At 42.6% G+C, this 13289-nt stretch overlaps 1 protein-coding gene across 2 annotated transcripts in view; it reads left to right on the top strand.

Annotated features, from left to right (window-relative positions):
* The first annotated feature begins 9458 nt into the window (after window positions 1-9458).
* Window positions 9459-13289, top strand: part of ZNF644 (zinc finger protein 644) — an 82238-nt gene continuing 78407 nt past the window's right edge. The window contains exon 1 of one of the 2 annotated variants that reach the window (XM_068141230.1): window positions 9459-9569. The gene's annotated coding sequence lies outside the window, so the exon portion shown is untranslated. Of the gene's footprint in view, window positions 9570-10194; window positions 10219-13289 lie in introns of those variants that run through there. The other variant, XM_068141235.1, reaches the window with a different exon arrangement.

Raw genomic sequence — 13289 nt, 5'->3', positions numbered from 1 at the left:
GTATAAAGAAGGTATATGTTCTTTCCAAATATAATAAAAGTGTCTAAGTAATATAGCAAGGAATTTTTTCCTGTATTTAACATATATTACATAGAGCTAGCATGTAATGACAATACAGACTGTCCTTCTGATTGATGCTACATGGAAATTTCTACATGTTAGATAGCTGTGCATAGAGAAAAATGCAAAACATTTTGGTTTGAAGCTGTAGGGGTACTTTGTTTATATAAATGAAGCAACATTTCCTTTATAACTGTGAAACTTCCTATGAAAGGATGCACATAACTTTCAAAATAAAAAGATGTTTGTAACTGCAAATGGCTAAGATATATTTGCTGCTTCCCCCACCCATTTAGAGGCAAAACCTATTTATGAGGCTTTATTAAGTGCAAATAATTCCCATGGCTTCAGCACAGATGAAACAGCTGCAGAATATAGTCTGATTTGCATATAAATGACATGATTTCTGCTCAGAAAAGGATGTTGAAAAATACCTATTTCTGCAGTGAAAACCTGATAGTCACACATATTAAGGTCAGCTTGTGGAACTTCTTTTTTAGCTGATACATGTTGACACCTGATCGCACTTCCAGCTAGATTTAGGCTTTGCTAGTTGTGTCCATTATTTAATTGTGAATTTGTTCTTTTGAGTTAATTAGGCTTTCATTTGTAGAAATAGATTCCAAAACATCTATTTCAACAGTTTAAGCACTTCAAAGTGCCTAGAATATTTATCAATGTAAACAAACAACTCCAAATTTGGCATTTTTTCTTATCTTCAGTACCATGAATTTGTGATGCAAGGGAATTCCTATTTTTTGGGTAAGACAGAAAAAAATCCTCCTAACTTATTTGAGTCACTTCAATAAATGGTAGGATATAATTAATTGAAGCAGACACAGAGATACTGATTTTACTGTCCCAAATAGTTTCCTCAGGTTACTTTTTCTAGTAAAATAAGTTCAGCTTTCTCAAATTTCTGCCTGACATAGGCCACCACTGATCAAATGAGATGCTTGGCCAAAACAAAAAAGCTATAGCTATGTATGCCATTTTATCTCAGTTGTTCCATCTCACTGCACAAATTCTCTAAAATATGATATTCAATTCAGCAGAAGTACAACTCTAGATGATTTTTATAATGAACAGTCTGCAGTGCAGTAGTTGTCTAATTGCTGAACTCAGATGTTAAACTGTTCAGCTAGCTTCAGCCCCAGTACTCATACAGAGCTTAGGTGCCAGCAAACCCAAGCTCTGCAGAACAGACTCCTACCACTCACAGGCAAGCTGGCAGAGCTCCCCCAGATCCTTGAGGAGAATACCCCTAGGAAGTCAGCTAATGTGAGAGAAGGCAAACAGAGGATTCCAGTCAACTAGCCACTTCTCTCCCCACAAGGCTGTGACTGTGGCTTTGTGATGGACTGTTAACTTACTGACAGGCTCCTGCTGCTTCACAGATATATCCTAACATAAAAGAAAGATGTTGGGAGAGCCAGGCAGTAAAGAGTTTGGAAGAGACTTGCCAAACCCTGATTTTCAAATCCCTGTTTGACAAAAGCCTTACTGATCTGAATGCCATTGCCAGAAGCCATAGGTTGTCTACTCAGATTGATTGGCCACAGTCAATTGTCATGAGTCCAAATGCCTCTTGGAGAGGCTTGATCCTGTTTAGTAAAGAAAAAATGAAAGTAGTGCTGCCCAGAAACTTGGATGTGGAGGTCAAAACTTCCTTTTTAGTAATTTCTTTCTGTTCATAAGGGCTATTAATCTGAATTAAAATGAGGCAGTAGGGTTTATTACTAGGGTTCTGATTATTACTTTTTTTTTTTCTGTTGTCAGTGTAATATTTTAGCTGTTGTACTCCAGACTTTTTAGGTTGCTGGGTGCAGGAAATAAATTGCTTTCATCCCAGAGCTCCATTCTTGTATCTTGCATGTTATGCCTAGAGGAGGTTTTTCTGCCTGGATGGGAATTTCTACTCAAAGAACAGTCACCCAGCAGCTGGATCATTAACTTTTTCAGTACCTCCTCAGTTATAAAGATTTTTGACTCTGAGGTCAGTTGGGTAGTTTCTAAAAATCATACTAATAGATGTGAAAGGAGCATTCACATTATCAAATAATTACATTTCCACAAGTATGGCAGTAAAAGTGATTAAGAAAGAGTTGACCATGAAATACATCTATTTATCTTGTGATATATCACAGAGATGCACTTCAGAGGCTGGAGGCTTGCTTAGTGAGGAAAATAACCTGTATTAGGAGATACAACTGGATCTCTCTCCTTCCCTCTTGGGTGCAGTTGTCTCAGGCAACCATATTAGCAGAAGCTTAGATGCATTCTTAGCTTCTGGAACAGAATTACTGAAATGACAGTGCATACTGAGGATGATAGTAATAAAATGGGCTGTGTGTTCTGGAAGAAAATAAAACTGGCAGTTTGGAATGGTGGAAAACAGCTTTGGATAAGCATGTGGCTCAATAGAAATTAGTCTCTGTCCATAGACTTTATAGCAGCCTATCAGAACAGCTCTTTCAGTTCAAGCAGTTAATAATACCTCAACACTGTAGCTTAAGGGATACAATTTTCAAAATTATTGTAGTATGGGACCAATAAATTTCAGCACAGAGAAGGCAGTATTCCATATAATTTATTTTAGATTTCCATCTAGGGTATGTTCTGATACTCCACATGAAAGTCAAATTGTCCATGTAAAATAGTTTTCAGGTGATAAGTTGACCCCTGGGGTTTTAGTAAAATAATAGATTCAGAATTTTATCTGACTCTCCAATCTATAAAAGCTAGTTATCAGCTGCTTGAAGGATTTGATAAGATGGAGGGAAAAAAATAGAGCTTTTGTCTACTGACATTTTTCTCATTAATGGGGACAATGTTAGAATCACAGACTCCTTCTGGATTTGGCAGTAAATACTCTGCTGACATGTGTTTTGGGAGATGGTGGTTCTGTGTGAGGAGTGCATGTGTGTGTAATCCTCTGTGATATGCATATGGAACAAGGAATATTTCTAATAGACGTGTATAGCCCTTCAAAGGAAGGGCATTTACTGTGCCACCATCTGGCCAACATTTTAAAATGCATTCTATCACCAAACCCTACCTCTGCACAAGTTCTGGAGAATGGTCCTATGGCCTAGAGAAACACTGTAAGAATAACAACATAAACATTTGTCCTGCCAGCATTTTTCAGTATTTAAATACAGTGCAAACCAAGTGGCAACCTGAAAAGAAATGATGTATTACTTCAAGTTCTTTTCTGAACACTCTTACAGGACCTGGTGTACATTATTTTTCTGGTCTTGTTTGTTTGAATTGCCAACTACTCACAGGTGTACCATGTGGCTTAACTGTCAGTTTAAGCAGATTCAAAGCTGGGTAGAGGCTTTGTTGCACGGACGTGCATTTAAAATGCAGCACAAGTAACGGAGGAAAGGTGACAGGAAGATAGGGCTAATAGTGACTGTAGAAGAAGCTTGTCTAACAAAATGCTAAAAGCATGTTTGGGTTTAGTGCAGTTCAGTGTTCCTTTGAATTTTGAACAAAGAAACCTTTTTCTTTTTAATCCAACTGTGCTCAAGAAAGCTTGACTTTTCTACAGCCTGTGTAAACAAAAAGGATTGTCACAAAGAAAAGCCCAAGACCCTCTTCAGTTGTCCTGGATTTTCCCTGCTTGTGTCTGATAAACTTTAGTTTACTGCAGAAGTACTGCCTATTGTACTCAGTGGCTAAGACTTTTGCAGGGCATTGAAGAAGGCTACAAGGAGGATGCCAATTTGCCTCCTGTGTTCTGAGTTACTGTGGGAAGAGGCAGATGTCACCACCTCTGAGGAACTAAGCAGTGCTCAGGAGTGACTGACATCTGACACTCCCAAGTAGGGTGGGGGGGAGGGGAGGCCTGTGGTGCTTTTTGAACCGTTTAGGTATGTTCATATTGAAAGTAAGACTGGAAACAAAGATTTACCTGGCAGTCACACGATGGAGAGATGGATTTTCAAGCTTTCATGTATAACCTAGCTCTAAAAAGATCAGACTTACCATGACTACAAGAGTAATTCTGTCCTGACATTCTGTTAACACTTGCTCCTAGAAATCCTAGTTCTGTGGGTGTGCTTATCAGAAGGAAAAGCTTCTCCCTAAAGATAATTGCTAATTCAGAATCCACACAGACAGGAGCTGACTATTCTTAAACCTTGTCCTTTTTCTGGTTTTATTTAGGTTTACCTTTACAGACACAGTTGGGTTGCTGGTTGTATAAATGGTTAAAATGTAACAGATGTGGAATATGCCTGCTCAGTCAGATATATATATGAGCTCTACAGGACTGGAGTACGCTGCAAAGCAAAGTGTCTGTCTCGTTGTTAAAATGCTTTTCTTCTGGAAAAGCAGATCTGAGGACCAGAAGAGTTAATGAGTAATTCTGACTTCTGCTATGAGTAATTCCAACTTCTGCTATTGTCTGGATTCACTCTGCATTAATGCTTTCCAAAGTAGCTATATATTGTCCTCCTTTGGGTTGTTTGTCACTCCAAAGCTGATTTTAAAATGTGTCATCGACTATTAAAGGTTTCAGGTGCTAACACTGAAGTAATTATCAAAATGCTTGTATTGCTAATGCTTAGTTAATTGTAGGCCACACCTTTTCCTTACATGAAACCCTGTGTTCTTTTCCAGAACACAGAAGGAAGTACAGTACTTTATTGGTATTCCTCCATAATCTTCATGTCAGCCTACCACTTCCAGAACATATAAGTGTTACATGCTGTAGCTGCACAGGTGCTCACTGAAAAACCTGCAACTGCAGCCATAGGTAGGGCTGGTGTCAAACATGAAAACATCATGATACAGGCCTGCAATGGAAGTCCCAGCATTGGGGATCAAGAAAGGCACTCAGAGCAGCCACATACCATGCAGTGTTTGCCTACTCAGAGCAGCTTGCCCTAGACAAGGACAACAAAACTTCTCCCCAACAGCGTTAAGTTTACTAAGGAATTTTCTGATAGATGTGTTTATATGAAAAAGTACCTTCCACAAATTTTACTGTAAGAGTCTGGCATCTGACCTAAGACTTCTACTTTTGTAACTCTCATTTAAAATAAATCAATCAATAAATAAAAAGGTGGAGAAAGTATTGCCTCCATTACAGGGAGAGCTGCTTTAGGAACCATCTGTTGCTTACATGAAGCACTGGGGCTTCTGGAGCAAGGTAGGCATGTTGAGACATTCCTTACCTTCATTGACTGTATTTTGCTCTGCCTATCCTATGGACAAACTTGATGCAGATGCCATGTTTTCTACTGCTAGGTTACTCTGCACTGACTGGTCAGATATTTCTGGAAGTTAGTATGACTGGGGTGTGCTTGTGGAGACATGGGAACCCAAGCAGTAATGAAAACATTCACTGAGAGTGTTATTCTGTATTAAGCATGTCCTGGCAGAAAAGGTCATTGCTGCTGCTGGCTGCTGAGCTCAGCTCCTGCCCTGTGCTGCCCAGCTGTTGTACAGACCAGCTGTTCTGTGAAATTAGTTAAAATAACTGTGTGAGTAAACTCCACAAACCACAGCTCCCTTTTGAGAAGCCTCTTATCTCTTGGCAATACTGTTACTGCTTGCAGTAAGTGCATGTGTGCAAAATGTAAAGCAGATTAAAATGCTATCTTCCACGGTTATATTTCACTCAACCATAAATTGGAAAATAGCCTTTGTTTCATGTATACACAAGTGACATACATAATATTAATAAAACACAGATCTTAAATCCTGCTTGGAATTGCCATTGGCAGCCATTAATGTATTTTCAATTGTATTTTTTATTTGTAGCTTAGTAGTAACTCACCAAAATGTAGTTCTGCTTGTTAGCTTTAGAGGCTGAAAGCGCTTGAGATGCTCCAAAATTCCATCCCAGCTTCACAGCCTTCCACAATGAAACTGCGTTGGGTTGTGTATCTCTAATGAAAGAGCTGGAAAAAGAGCAGCATTAAATTTACATTTCCAGTTGCTATGTAGATGGAATGGGAAATGAGCTCTTTGCCACCAAGTGGAATCAGTAATATAATTTCAAGTACTAGTTAACATCTGTAAACATCTGTGCCTTCCCACAGACTCTATGACAAGAGATTTCAGAACATATTTCTTTACAAAGGTCATTGAGGAATACAACCCCCAGGATGCACCGCACACTAAGTGTTTTAATATGTCTTTCACATAGGCCTTGTATTGGACGTTTCCCCTTCCTAATTATGTTCACAATGGCCTGCCTGGGGCACATTCAGGAATCACCCATCTGCCTTGCAAAAACCGTACGTGGAAACGAGCGATCATTTATCACGGCGCTCCTGCGCCTTTCATGCATACAAACGAGAGTTCAGCAGCGCTGTTGGGCGGAACGCCGCCAGACAACTCGCTCCCTGCGCTCGGCTGCAGCGTCCCGGCCTCGGCCGGGAACACGCTTGGAGTTTCGTTACCCGCCGCTCTGGCTGGACCGGCCTCCCCCTGCTCCCAAGCCCGCGCGGCCCAGGCCTGGCGCGCCCCATTTCCCTGACCTCCACTGCTCGCGGGCGCCGCCATGGAGACTGGCGGGTCCGCACTGGCGCTCGGCGGGCGGGGCCCCGCGCGGCAGCCATTTTGCGCGCCTCCTGCGGGCGGGTGATCGGCCCAGAGTGGGCTGTACGCCTCAGCCCTGGCGCGGGGCTAACGTAACCGGTGGCACTCCCGTGTTACTGAGCCCTCCACCTTGGTGTTAGTAGCACCAGGTGCAAGGTGAGTTTGAAGTATTGCAAAGCTTGTGTTGTAACAGAGATGCTGTATTTCGTTGTTTTTATGCAAAGAACCCACTCAGCCCACCGCAGGAAGAGACAGCTCTCAGTGGGAAAGGATTACAGAAGGAGCTGCCAGGGGGGATGCAGGCTTGCCACCACCTTCTCCCTAGACCTGTGAGGGACCTGCTGGTTGGGCACGCAGATAGCCCTTGGCAGGACTTTATGGATTTAGGTGACCTTAAATACTGAGTATTTGTGCAGAAATGCAATTTAAAAGCAAAGGCACCAGCTACAGCGGCTGCTTCCACAGGAGCTGCAAGTGGGGATGACGGCCGCTTACCATGGGCTTGACACGTGTTTCAACGAAATTTATTAGATCATTAAACAAGGGACTGCCACTGCAGAGATTTGCTCTCTGGATTTTTCCGGACGAGGGAGTGAGCTGTGTGATTCACCTCGGAGCTGGAATTCCCTGATGACTTTTGCTTTGTCATTCTTAGTAATTTGGTGCAAGCTGAGCCAGATAGGAGGGGAGGGCAACCATTTTGTTACCTTCTCCAGCGGCTGTATTACGCTCTCTGCTGCTGCACAGAGCTCTCCAGTGTGCCTTTCCTCTCCGTGCAGAGCCCAACTGCATGTCTGCCTGCTCTCAGCCAGCTGATAATCCTTTATCATGTGGAAAAAATGGGGAAGTGCCAGTTCTTTAATCCGGAAATACTTTATGGAGTTGTTTTTTTATATAAAAATTATTTCCTGAAAAGGATGCCCAAAGTAGCTGTTGGGGTGACCTGCTTTCCCTACATGCATGGCCCCATTTGCATGCCAGTGAGGGAAGGGAGAAGTGGTAAGACTTTCCTCTGCCCTGACCTTACTGGCTTTGGCTGTGGAGCTGGGAGCCAAGTAACCCTGTGGTGATTCTCAGCCTGGGGAAGGTTTGGATGTGTTTGTGGTGGCAGTGGGGCTGTGTCAATACATGGGCTAGTATCTATCTTCACATTTCTTTTCAAAGTTTGAAAGATCTTTCAAAAAGGAGGTGTCCCTTGCGTATTTATGTCAGTGATTTGGGGTTTTAAACTATTCATGCATGAAAAACGGCTGTAGGAACTGTATACTCCCATGTGTGAATAATGACTACATGGGAACACAGATTACAGCAGTTTTGCACTGACGCTGCTGCAGTTTACATGCTCTCTTTGGGAACGTTATGAAATGTTTTTTAAGTGCTGGTGCATGTTAATACATTGATTTCAATCAGGCTTTTTGTCCCTTTTGGATTTGTTCAACCTAACAGCTAGTGTGTCTCGTGTTTGCTTTGAAATATGCCTAGCAAATTAGGCAAATTAAAAAGTGCATGCAAAAGTATGGCACTATGCACATGTATCAGGTTTGTTATTTATTAATAGGCTGTAATTTCCATACGATAGCCTACTTTTTTTCCCCCCCTTTTTTTTTTGCCTTGGCTCAATGGATAGTTTATGCCAATTATATGTAGCTTAACAGCTTTGAAATCTGTTTTTGCTTTTCTTATGCATAAAGACTTGGATTCTGGTTCAGCTTTTAATTAAACACGACCCTGACTTTAAATATTCTATTGTCCTTTTCATTTAAATAGGAATTTTTTTTTTTTTAGATCTTTAACAAGACCTCGGTGGGATAATAAATCTAAGCAATTGTCCTTATTAGGAGTAGATTATCCTCAAGAGATGGAAAGTCACAGAAGTAACTAAAACCATTTGTAGAGACTGAACTAAGGTTTTTTTCTTCCTAAACATTAAACAGACTTGCAAATGACTTGCTTGGGTGCTCAAATTAAATTAAATGATATTTTGTTTATTTTTCACATTTTCAGTGTAGGCTATTTGCATTTACTTAAACTTTGAGTTTCATTGAGCAAAATTCACTCCTGGGTAAGGATACTTTCAGTAATACAAGCCATAAATGAAACTCAGTATATCCTGCAATTTTTGTCAGTAGCTCTCACACCACTTATAATTCACAGGACCCACTGACCTGGTGAGTGTATTTAAGAATTAAGATTAATGATATTTGCCACAGTAGATGAACCCTGGCTGAAGAATTAGTCTTGCATTTGTCCACAGCCCAGCAAAGTAGTAGCAGTGTGCGGCTTGGCTCAAGATTTCCTCACATGCTGGACTAAACCCACAAGTTCTTAGAGGAGACTTGCTGCAAACCCAGCAGTTCTGCCCAAGTGTGGCCATCGTGTGTTTACATACTGCTAGGCAGCCTGAGGATTTGGTTCTAATGGATCATTTCAGCTATTTGCCTCATTTGAGGGTATTCTCCATTCTGTAGATGCTCAAGCCTTGTTTCTTCCCATCTTAAATCATAGGCTGGCTTCTGATGGGACATGACACAGAGTCAGATCCTGAATTTCTGACATATGTTTTATTCCCAACTTTGTTAAGTGCATTGTGCTGTATTTTTAAGCATCCAGTTATTGGGAAGCTCCACGTTATGGTGCCAGGGTTGAGACATTAATTTCTAGGACTTAGTTCTACCTAGAAAACAACAAGCAGTGGCAGAGACGTTGCTCAGGGACATCCTCACGATAACTCGTTTTGTGAGAGAAGTGGTTTTTTTCCACAGGCTTCAGTCCCTGTGCTGACTGAGCTGCTGCCCTCTGCAGAGCACGCTGCAGGAAGCTGGACTCCAGGGACACGGCTACACGTGACTCACCCACGTCCGCCTCCACCGGGAAGGAGCCCACAGCCCTGCTCAGCAGATGAAGACAAACGCTTCTTGGTTGCTGCAGCTGCACCAGCTCTCAGCCACCAGGTATTTAATGTCTTGAAGCTCTCCTGTCCGTGGGCTCGTCTGTCCCTGTCCTGCAGGCCGGCATCTCTGTAGAGCCATGCACGGTCAGCCTTCAGCCTGCTCCTGCTCTCCACATGGTATTCTGCTGTGTTTCTCTAATGAAAGACTTCACCTCAACCCTTCTTGGCTTCTGAGTGACCCTCTAGTGATACTTTGGGGCAGAACAAATTGTACTAGAGGAACACAGCGCATGAATACTAATTTCTAATTAGCCATTTGCTGCATATTCAAGGCAAAACTTCAGGTTTTGAGCCTTCATCCCCTGCTTTCCATATTGCTCAAATGACAAAAGAATTTTGGCATTGTGAGTCACAAAGCAAGGTGGGAAATCTAATGCAAAGTGAGATGATGTAGTTCTTAAGCATCATTGCTTCTGTGCCCTAATAGAAAACTTAGAAAAGTAGAAGGTACTGACAACAAGTAAGTCACCTGGTTGCTGCTCTGCTTTTGGCATAAAGCCAGGGAAAGCAGAGGGTGGAAATCCACACCCAAGCTTTTAGGCTCAGATTGCAACTCACCCTCCCAATGCAATGCACAGTCATACAGTGCTAAACGAGGCTGAGTCCTGCTACTGATTTAATAGAACTCAGTGAACTACACTCTGAAGCAGGTAAGAGTGTTCAGTCTTCAAGACAGATTCCAGGACAATTCAGAGATTCTCCATCCTGTGTTGTGTGGCAATTAGACCTGATCTAGGCAGTGCGCCTCAGATGAAATCTACAGGGCATAATTTCACTTCAGATTCTCATCAGGACTTTTCCTGGTTTTCTCCAGCAACAGGGCCAAGAGCTCACATGTTCATGGCTTTGCAAGGTGAGATTGAGATGGCTCAGCTCTGCACCTTGTCAAGAGATTGTCTTGTCTCTTCCTTCTTTACCTTTCTGGGAATGTGTGCTGTAGTCATAGGGAAGTTCTGGGACTCTGCTTGCAACATGAAGGTGATAATGTGCATCTGAGAAATGTAGGAGTAGCTGAATGGACTTCCTCTGATTGATGTGTGTGATGTGACAGTTGCAAAGCACGATTTGCTGCTTGTCTTGCTCTTTGGAGGAATGTGTTGTGCTTTCCATTGCCAAATATATACCACAGCATGAAATATGGGTAGATGCTGTTTGCACATTGGCCGTGTGGTGAGCCAGCAGCATTCTCCCCAGTTTGCGGTAACCCCCCTGGAGGGGGAGCAGGCTGCCCAGGAGGTATGTGGGGTACCTGTGCATCACAGGTGTGAGAAGCTGCCCTTTTTCTGCCCTGAGGCACAAACCTGCTTTCATTCTGAAGCAGAGAGGAAAAGCTGGGGTCCAGCAGTGGAAGGCATCCCTGAGTATCTGCAAGATGAAAGTGGTATGTGTGTGTAAGAAATCCAGTTTGCTTCTCAACATGAGTAGGTGAGGTTTGGATGAGAAAGCAAGTGTGAGCAGTAATCATTTGGTATTCCTTGTACTAAGTTGACAGCAAATCTCCTCTATATTAATGTTCGACTTTGAAGACTAGATTGAGTCTGTCTTTATTAAAGAAGGTAAGAAGCCTAGAAGTAGCTCTTTAATCTTCAACTAGAAAATACAATTTTGAAATCCATTAACTTAGGAATGCAATAATCAGAGTAATAACTGGTGTTAAACCTACTTTGAATGTTATTTAAAGTACTTCTTGGAAACAAAAGTTGATAGGATGGTGTCAGGTTCACATGGACGTCTGCTTTAATTACGCAATTGCCAATGTGAGGAGGAGAGGTTGATCAGCATGTGTTTTCTGACTCTCATTGTTTAGAAACTATCAAAGGCTAAAAAGTCATTCTGTGACTCATAAATACTTGAATTTGCTATTTGTTCCAGTTATCAGTCTTATTTTATATCACAGGTCTCCTCATGAGAACTTCACCATGATGGGTTCCCAGGAACCTCCATCTTCAGGAATCTTAGGCATTAGAGAGAAAAGACCTGTTAGTCTCCCTTCCTCTACTGCTGAACTGTACCTCTTGGCACATTTTTGATCTGCTGTGGTCAACCTGTGCCTGATACCATGTATACCTGTGTTTTATTGTTCCCCATACTGTAATACTCTCCCGTGTTTCCCAAACGTTGCCACATTTTCTTTCTCCTTCCCATGTTTTTCATCTCTCTTTGCCCATTTGTACAGTGCATCTGCTCTCTGTTGTTTTCAGCATCTAATTTAATACCACTGGTGAATTTCTCAGTCTCTCTGCAGATCATTAAAAAGAGGCTATGTGGGACTGCTTGTAAAAGAAAATGCTGCATTCCCAAGATAGGATAGTGCTGTGTATCATCACTCTTTCATTGGGAACTTACAGCGTTTAGTTCTTTAACAGATGCAAAATGATCTTTGCATCTCATTTGCTGCTTCACTGTGAGAATATAAGGAACACAAATTCAAAAGTTGCAGGACTTGAAAGGACCTGTGCAGCCCTAGGGAAAGGCCAGTTTGCCATGCACACGAAACAAAAATCCAAATGGACCAAGCCCCAGCCCAGCCACAAGACCAGTCTGTCCCCAGCCTGTGAGGTGGGCAGGTGAGGAAAGCCCTTTCCTCCCACCTGTTCCCTGTATAGCATGTTTCAACCCACTGTTGTGTGCAGGGGCTGCTGAGTTAGCAGAAATGTGTGCCTGACATACCATCCCCTTATGAAAAGCTGAGCTGGCAAGCCTGTGGTATAAGGTGAGAGGAGTTCTCTTTGTTTCTGTTTATGGTGCTGCTCCTGCAAGAAGTGGGGGTTCAAGTGATTACTTCAGTTCAGCAGAAATCTTGATGGCTGGTGCTGCCAAAAGGAGTGTTGTGTGCCGTAGTGGTGTCAGAGTTTAATGAGGTAACAAACCTCGCAGTGTCCTATGGCATTGCCTCATCAGACTAGCCTGAATGCCACTAGTGACACAATTGTTGGGACAGTAAAGGAGGATGGGCTCAAACAGACTAGAGCCATGTCACCACGGTCAGTGGGGTGTGAGGGTCTTGGTGCATGAGTCTCTCCCTGGTGCCTTGGGATGGGGATGGCACTGCTGTGCCTGTGAGGGCTGCACGTCAGGTGATGTGCAGAATAACCCGGCATTTAGGTATTAAAGCAGCGTATGACTGACAGACCCAGGCCTTTGTTTTGCTTGTGCTCCCTGCTGGAGTTTTTCAGTAGAAAAGCTCTCATTTGCAGCCCTCTGTTAGTCCAGGGACAATGGTCTCAATAGTTCCGCCTCTGCCTGGGTTAAAGGGTAGCCTTGAGTAGCAGCAGGATTTCTGCTACAGGCTGCATCTCCTGGCACAGACTCTCTGCAGCCTTGGTCCTCAGATGCAGTGCAGGAGGCAGTGCAGTGTTGATTGGATGGTAGTTTAAAATCTGTTACCTGAAAGAGTGTCCAAGCAACACAGAAGTAAATAAACCACAGGACTCTTTGAACAGTCTTATCCTTCATGTTGGTCCTGTTAATAATGTTGTGTACAACTCCCCAAGCACAGATTTGGCATTAGGGAATGTAAAGTGTGCCTCAGGGGGCGGGTGGCAGCAGTGAGTGTTGGAAGCTGGGTAATAGCCGTGGGTGCTGCATGAAGTTGCTGTCAAGTAACTCTGTGTAAGATAATGTTTAGCCTCTATCAGCAGCAGGAGTATAAACTGAAACAAATAGCTCAGGCTTAATTGCATTTTCTAGAGGGGGTGATGCAGAAGGAAATGGAATTAAA

Source organism: Melanerpes formicivorus, unplaced genomic scaffold, assembly GCF_026170545.1.
Source record: "Melanerpes formicivorus ecotype bairdi unplaced genomic scaffold, bMelFor1.0.p_v2 SCAF_7, whole genome shotgun sequence".
Lineage (NCBI taxonomy): Eukaryota > Metazoa > Chordata > Aves > Piciformes > Picidae > Melanerpes > Melanerpes formicivorus.
Note: the sequence above shows the minus strand (reverse complement) of the source record. Positions and strands in the feature narration are given on the sequence as shown.